A 7,242-nucleotide genomic window follows, 5' to 3' on the forward strand; every position below is an offset into this window, starting at 1 on the left:
ATTAACGGCGTGTGGCACAGACGTAATGTCCACCCGCAGCCACACACTCCCACTCTGATCATTAGCAATACCAAGGTTTGGCATTAATTATAAAAACACCAGCCCTTGAATCCAACAGTTTTATAGGTCCTAAGTGTTTTTATATGACTGCTTTTCAAACTTGAAATTGGTTTCTTGTGTGCTCATACTCAACAGTTGTTTGCTTTAAACCCTCCCGAGGAATATTTTCTTTTTCTCTCTCTCTCTATTGTTAGTTTCTGCAACAACGTGTGACCAACCTCAAGAACAACAAAGCTGAAACAACAAACAAACACTGTATGCTATGCATATATTTTGCTATATATATATATACGCTATATATGCTATACGTGGAAATTTGGGGTGGGGGAACTTTGTCCAGCTACCAGGGAGGTTTTCTGGGGCTGTTGTTGCCCCTCTGCAGTTCCACCAGGGTAAAAGCAAATTGGCAGGGTAAAAATTTACCCCAGATAATAACCCTGGCAGGAAGGTAGTAGTTGTTCATGTAACTTTTGATATCGAGTTTTGCAGAGGAAATCTACTACAGATTGCTGATTGTTTTTTTTTTTGTTTGTTTGTTTGTTGTCTTCTGAACAATAAGTTAGTTAATCTTGTAATAGTGAGGGATGGCATCAGGGTTTTTCATGGTGACTGTAAAGTCAACAGTCAATATGATCTACACCTCAAATTGCCAAGATATTTCAGCTGTAACACATTTTAAACCACTGGGATCTGATGGAGTCAAATTCTATATTCATTGTAACTTTTTATTATTTAAATTTGTTTATGTTCACCAATTTTAAGTTGGATGTTGAGAAACTGAATCTGTTCCTGAGTGGTTAATACACCAGGAAGGCTTGTTTGTCATCCACTAATATTAATAAAATCAGCTTAACACCAGAGCTCAAGTAAGAGTAGAGCCACTTCCACATACTTTTGCCCTTCTAAAAGTTAAAAAATTAGAATTCAAGAAATTACTCAACTAAGAGTAATAATACTTTATGCTAATACTACCCAAGTAAAAGTAAAAAGTACAGTGTAGTAAAACTACTTAACTCACGTTACTAGAGTAATACTGATAATAATACTATTTCTGGTTGATGATTGTGATGATGATATTTGACAAAATGTAATGTTTGCTACTTGTTTCATAAATGACGACTGTGTTTTATTTGTTGTTGATTTGTTTTTGTTTTTTTTGTTTTTTTTCCACTTCAGGATCGGCCTTCTTGCTGAAATGGGCAACGCAAATACACTTGACTTGACTTTACAAAACCTCACTTCATAAAATTCCAACCTATCCATTTAAAATAATTGAATTGTGTTCTTTCTGTGAGAAGTGCACATGTTCCCCCTTGTGTAAAAATCCTGCAGGCGTGCATGCACGGCTAAATCGGCAAATCTGAGCTAACATGGCTGTTAATCTCCAGCCTGTTTGTATTAAATGCTGTGAGTTTAAATTAAGAGACCAGTAAAAAATCTATACAACTGAATGACATTCATCTCTGTTAAGACCTTAAATTAAGCAGTTGCTAATTTTAAGCTCTCATTTTGCCAACTAAACATGCTATCGGCACGCTGGTGCTGCTGTGTATGGTGATTAATATTTTTCAACACAACTGTAGGGCCACTCTCATGACTGTAAACTCCCACTCAGAACTTGTGAGCTTTGTTTGTTTTGGGTTAAATCTCCCTGGATAAATGTTCTTGGCTCGGTGTGGAACAGTTAGTTTTTGTGTACTCAGTTGTACATACAGTTTTGACTTTGTACTTCCTTTTTTAATACGAAGCAACTGAATGAACTCAAAACACCCTGGAAATGGGTAACAGGACTCTCGCTCTACAGCACATTTTGGAGCAAAGAGACATCACTTCATAGCCATAATATTTAGATCATCTGAGAAGCTGTTTGTTGACTATTGAAACCACACTGTCTCAACAGTCCTTGAGATAAACAAGCCAATATTAGCCACTTGTAGCTCTGGCTGAGCAGATGTGGCCAACGCACAGCTCTGCTGGAATAGAGAAATAGGATCTTTTTTCTTTTTTTTTCCACCCCCACTTACTCCTTGAACCAAGAATCCCCATTAATTTGCTGTATGAAAAGTCCAACTCTCCTTGCACGGGGCTGTTCTGCTTGGGTGAGAATCGAAAGGCGCAAATGTTGCTTTCGCACATGTTGTAATTCAGGCCCGTTCCATTAGCAACCCCTCCGATCGGGAGGAAATTGTTCACTAGAAAAATAAAGCTCAAGCCATCTGCCTCCTTTCAAGCCATGGTGGAGTTTCTTGGGGGCTATTCCTAAACCATGTGTTCAGTCAAAAGTCAACAAAAATGATTTATAGTATTTGAATGATAAAACTAAATAGCTCAAAGACATGCAGCTTTGCAAACTTCCGTGATGAAGATGATGATGAAGATGATGATGATGATGATGATGATGATGATGATGATGGCATCTTTTCATGCATACCTTCACCCGGCTCCCCACACAAGCTCTCGTTAAAGGTGGGGGGGTTCGAGGGGGTTGGGGTTGTGAGTCCCGACACGGGTCCCTGCAGAGTGCAGCAGTCACAGCACAAAAGGTGGAGAGGAGAATGGCCACCTTCCATTAAGATTAAGCATGGAGGATTTTATCAGGGAGAAAAAGGAAAAGACTCCCCATGCCGATTAATAAAATAACCCTGAGGTGCCTTTATGCACCCTCCCCTTTCCCTCGACAGAAATTCAAGACACCCCCTACGCAAAATATCCCCAGGTCTACCCCACATGTTGCTGGGAAACAACAGAAGCAGGGTGCGTGGGGGGGAGTAGTGCCCTGATGATTAAAATTTCCTGAGAAGCAGTGGTAGATCCCCAGTATGCTGCCTTTGTCTCCTCGAAGCTTCATAAGAACAGCAAGGTCGAGGTTGCAAAGCAACAGAGGAAAGAAATCACATAAACTTTCTCAGTCCTGTCAGGCGGTAACTGGCTTTGCTCACTGACTATTTTTTTTTTCTATTTTATGAGAATAGCACACCCCCCCTCATCCCACTTCACTCAAGTTAACTTAACTAAGCATTCCCGCCACCCCATCCTGAGCCCCATTCCCTCCCCTCAACCTACTCCTCAACCCAGTCGTGAAGATCACTTTTGGCAAATCGCTACCCAATCAAAGGGAAGCCAGAAAAGAGGTGGAAATATATCAGTCGAGGTCACGTTGACGGTCAGACACAGAGAGCCGTGCCCTTAAAAGCCGACGGCTTAGTTTATTTGAAGAGCCGCTGTCGAGGGGGCCGTGGAGAGCAGAGACACAATTTTGGATGGAATGCGTAATTATTGCCACACTTGCTGCTAAATCAGTAAAGCCGGCCGTGGGGAATCCTGCTGCGGCTCGTTGTAGAGAGGAGATGTTTATGTCCAAACAGCATAAACCTTCACAAACTTTAACATCACATTAGAGAACCAAACAGTCTAAAAAAAAAACATACCAAATAGGTATTCATGTTGGTTGCTAATCAAATCAATTTTAAAAATACTTTGTCGACAATGGCACTGTCTTGACGTTTGTCCCTTTTTTCTAGAAATGGCTTTCAAAAGGGAATTTGCTTGTTAGCTTGTTGTTATATTGCTTGTTAGCGACACAGGAAGCATGAATGAGCATTTTGGGTGCATAGGTAGGCAGGATGGATTTATTTTCTATCAGCAAAAGAGAGAGCCCTAAATATGTTTTTAGGGCTTAAAAATATATTAAAACATGGACCGACTGTTTAAAAAACGGTGAGATGAGCACAATCAATGAATACATTTTGAAAGCAAAGGATCCCGTTGACAATTTTTTCTGGATAAATGGGAGGGCTGACATCGTTTTACTACAATGGGTTTTTCCACTGTGTTCAATTGTTGGCTGTAGCTGTTCGCCCTGGAGTGCTTTCAAATCCCTCCAAAGAGTGCCAGTTTGCTTGGTCTCTAAGCAGCTGTTCTCAGACAACCTCTTTTTTCTGAATTACTCTTCCTCACTGGATGAACTAAGACATGAATTTCCCGTTCCTGAGCTAACATTCAAGCGGGAAACTGTGTTTCTGTCAGTTTTGTCCTGGGAGGACATTGTAACGATCACTGATCATTCAAAACCACGCAACTCCGTCACTCTGAGACACTTTCTACCGCGTCCTCTGTTGCCTTGTGCAGTTCCATACATAGTAATGCACATGTGAGCTACCAGCCTGAATATGCATAAACACACTCATTTCCAGTCTTCATCCATCTGACCTTCTCTGTTCAAATCTCTGTCCAGCTTTACCCTCTGTGTGTACAGCTGACACCACTTGCTCACAGTGATTATCCGTCCTTGACCACCTTCTCAATCCCCCCCATGAGAAGTGATCCCCTCAATCACCCTAGATTACATTCACACACATATAGGAGAAGGTTTGTTCCCCCTTTCACTCCATGACACACACCTGTCTGATCCCTGTTTGCATTACTCTAAGCCCCTTGACTGTGTGTATGTTATGCTGTCTAGCAAAAGTGACTCGATGCCTTGAAGCTTCTCACTTATATATATGTATATATATGCTGTCTTTTTATATATATATTCTCTCTTTTTTCGCTGCAAAGAAAAACCTTGACGTCTCATTTGGGCAAAGTGGTTGTCTTGCTGGTTTCATTCTAGCTTCCTCCAGTCGCATGTTGACGTTGCCCTGGGCAACGCACTTAACCCTAAGTTATTTCCTAATGTGGCTCTAGTGCAGAGCAATTTGAGTGGTGAGTATGACTAGACATGTGCTTAAGGAATTCAGTCCATTTTTCTTTGCTTTATCAATCTTCATCTGTTCTTATCTTTTTGCATCTTCTCTTTCCCTGGAGATAAGAAGCAGCCATATAAAGATGCGGCAGCATCTTTATATGATGCTGCCGCCACCACGTTTGACAGAAATCGAGGTGAATTTCGGTGTTGTGATTTTTCTTCTGTTGGTGTTGCTGCGACACTCTTGTGTGTGGATGACCGCTGGTGTATTTGCCTCTTGAGCTGTTGCACTGTCAGAAGAAAACAAGCTGTAATGCCACAGACTCCAATGTTTTCACAGACCTCGATGAGGCCCGCTCCGTCCGTCGCTGTCCACACTCAGCCGGGCCTAATTCGTAAGCCGATGACAGCGCGGTGGTTGCCACTGTCACCTGAGAATTTTATGAGTAATGAGCGGGTGGGAGGGAGGAGGAATGAACAGTTTGGAGATCAGAGGCGAGAGCTTTGCTGTGTCCTTGTATGTTCACCGCTCCGAGGCGGTCGAGGATTAGAAGAGTAGCATGCCTGTTTATGTTGAGGTTATGGGATTTTTGCAATGTCACAGGGATCTCATGCAGCCTATAAATAGCTGAAACACGGGGAATGACTGGTGTGTTTTACACGTCAGGCTTTATGGCTGCCTTAGCTCTTCTTGAAGGGCTGCATGCAGATTTTCTAACATAAACGAGAGATCAAGTGAAGACTTTATTAATATTTTTTAACGGTTGACTTTCTTTGTGTCCTTTTAGTTTAATGTTAACAAAAACATTAAACAAAATGTTTAACAATTGCAGCAGCAAATTATCCACTTGGGGGGAAAAAAAGGCTGAGTCGACATGAAGGTAGATGAGAGTTTGTATTGAAAGATGAAGCAGAAACCATGTGGCTATTTTATTCTCCAGGATTCAAATCGTGCGTGACGTAGGATATTTTCTGCACTTGTAAGTAGCAGCAATGTCAACATTAACACTGGAAAAATTCAAAAGATGATTCTAAAGCATTGCTAGGCGAAAGTTTTAACATACTGAGCAGATAACCCAACTAATGTACTGGCCAGCATCAGCTTGTCAATCTCCCAGTAGCTATAATAATATTACAAGTAGAAAAAGAAAACATTTTTCTTTATATTGTTTTAGCCTAAATCAATAAGCTTTTCACATTTTCACTTATAGTTATCAAGCTATGATGATTTCACGAGTACACAAAAAAAATGAGATTTATAAAAATAACAATAATAATTTACAATTTGAAAAAAATGGGCAGGGCCTGAGCTGCAAAGCATATGATGTCATCCTACCACTATATTTTGCATATAAGTAGCAAACTGCGCTGTTTAATGTGAGCAACAGAAAAAATAAATAAATAAAATTCCTCTTGATAATTCACATGCCCTATAAATTATTTCAGCTGGCAAAGTGAAACTCACCACCTCTCACCATTAGAAAGACATCCTGAAAGGGTTAAGTCAGTGTTAAGCAGATACTGGAAATGGAGGGAGGGATGGATTATTTTGAAGAAAAGAAAGAAACAATTGTGAACTTGACATTATGTTTTTCCCACCATCTTTGTCTCTCTGTCATCGTCGTTCTTGGTATGAACCCCCAACAACACCTAAATTAGTTTAGGGCTAAAATAGAACAAGGTGTAGTTTGAAAGGAAAAAAAAAAGATGGGAAAAAAAAAAACTTGTAACGTGTATCCATCCTTGGTCAGCCGGCTCTATGCACCTGCCAGACTTCATTTACAGGTGTCGACTGATTCTCTCATGGGCCGGTCACAGGGACTGACCAAGTGACCTTAACCTTCCACACCCCTCACCGCACCTACACACACACACACACACACACACACACACACACACACACACACACATGAGTACTGCTACCAGTGGGGGCTGGTGGAGCTTGTTGAGTCTAGGGCACAAAGACAAGCATTATTCCTCCACATCCCCTTCACCGAACCGCAGACGGCGGCGAGACGGACGGAGGTTTGAGATTTTGTCTCAAAATCTCTTCTCTTTTCTGAGCAAAAATCAATTTAGCTTCATACGGAACATTATGTTCCATAATGTGACATAACCTCTTAGGTTTGTTGAACTATGGTTTACTTTTAAAGGGAGTGAAGCGGCAGCTTATAATTTTCAGTGTGTATTAGCTGCACAATACTTCACTTAATATCTGTTGGCAGAGTTTGGATTAAGAGGTCTGCCTGTGCGGAAGGTGAAGGAGTTTAAAACAATGCATCAATCTCTGCTGTGTCTCGGTGTCCTGGTCCTGAGTTAGCACAGGGCAAACAGGGAAGTATTCCCATAAAGAAAAAAAAAACCCACAGAATGTTTGCATTGCTTTCCTCAGCACGGTGACTGATGGAAGACCAGAAGCCACAGTGAGGAAAAGCACTGGAGTCGTGCATACTGTTCCCCCTAAACATCAACACTCTAGTTAGACAGATGAGGCC

Source organism: Gambusia affinis, linkage group LG05 (genome assembly GCF_019740435.1).
Source record: "Gambusia affinis linkage group LG05, SWU_Gaff_1.0, whole genome shotgun sequence".
Classification (NCBI taxonomy): domain Eukaryota; kingdom Metazoa; phylum Chordata; class Actinopteri; order Cyprinodontiformes; family Poeciliidae; genus Gambusia; species Gambusia affinis.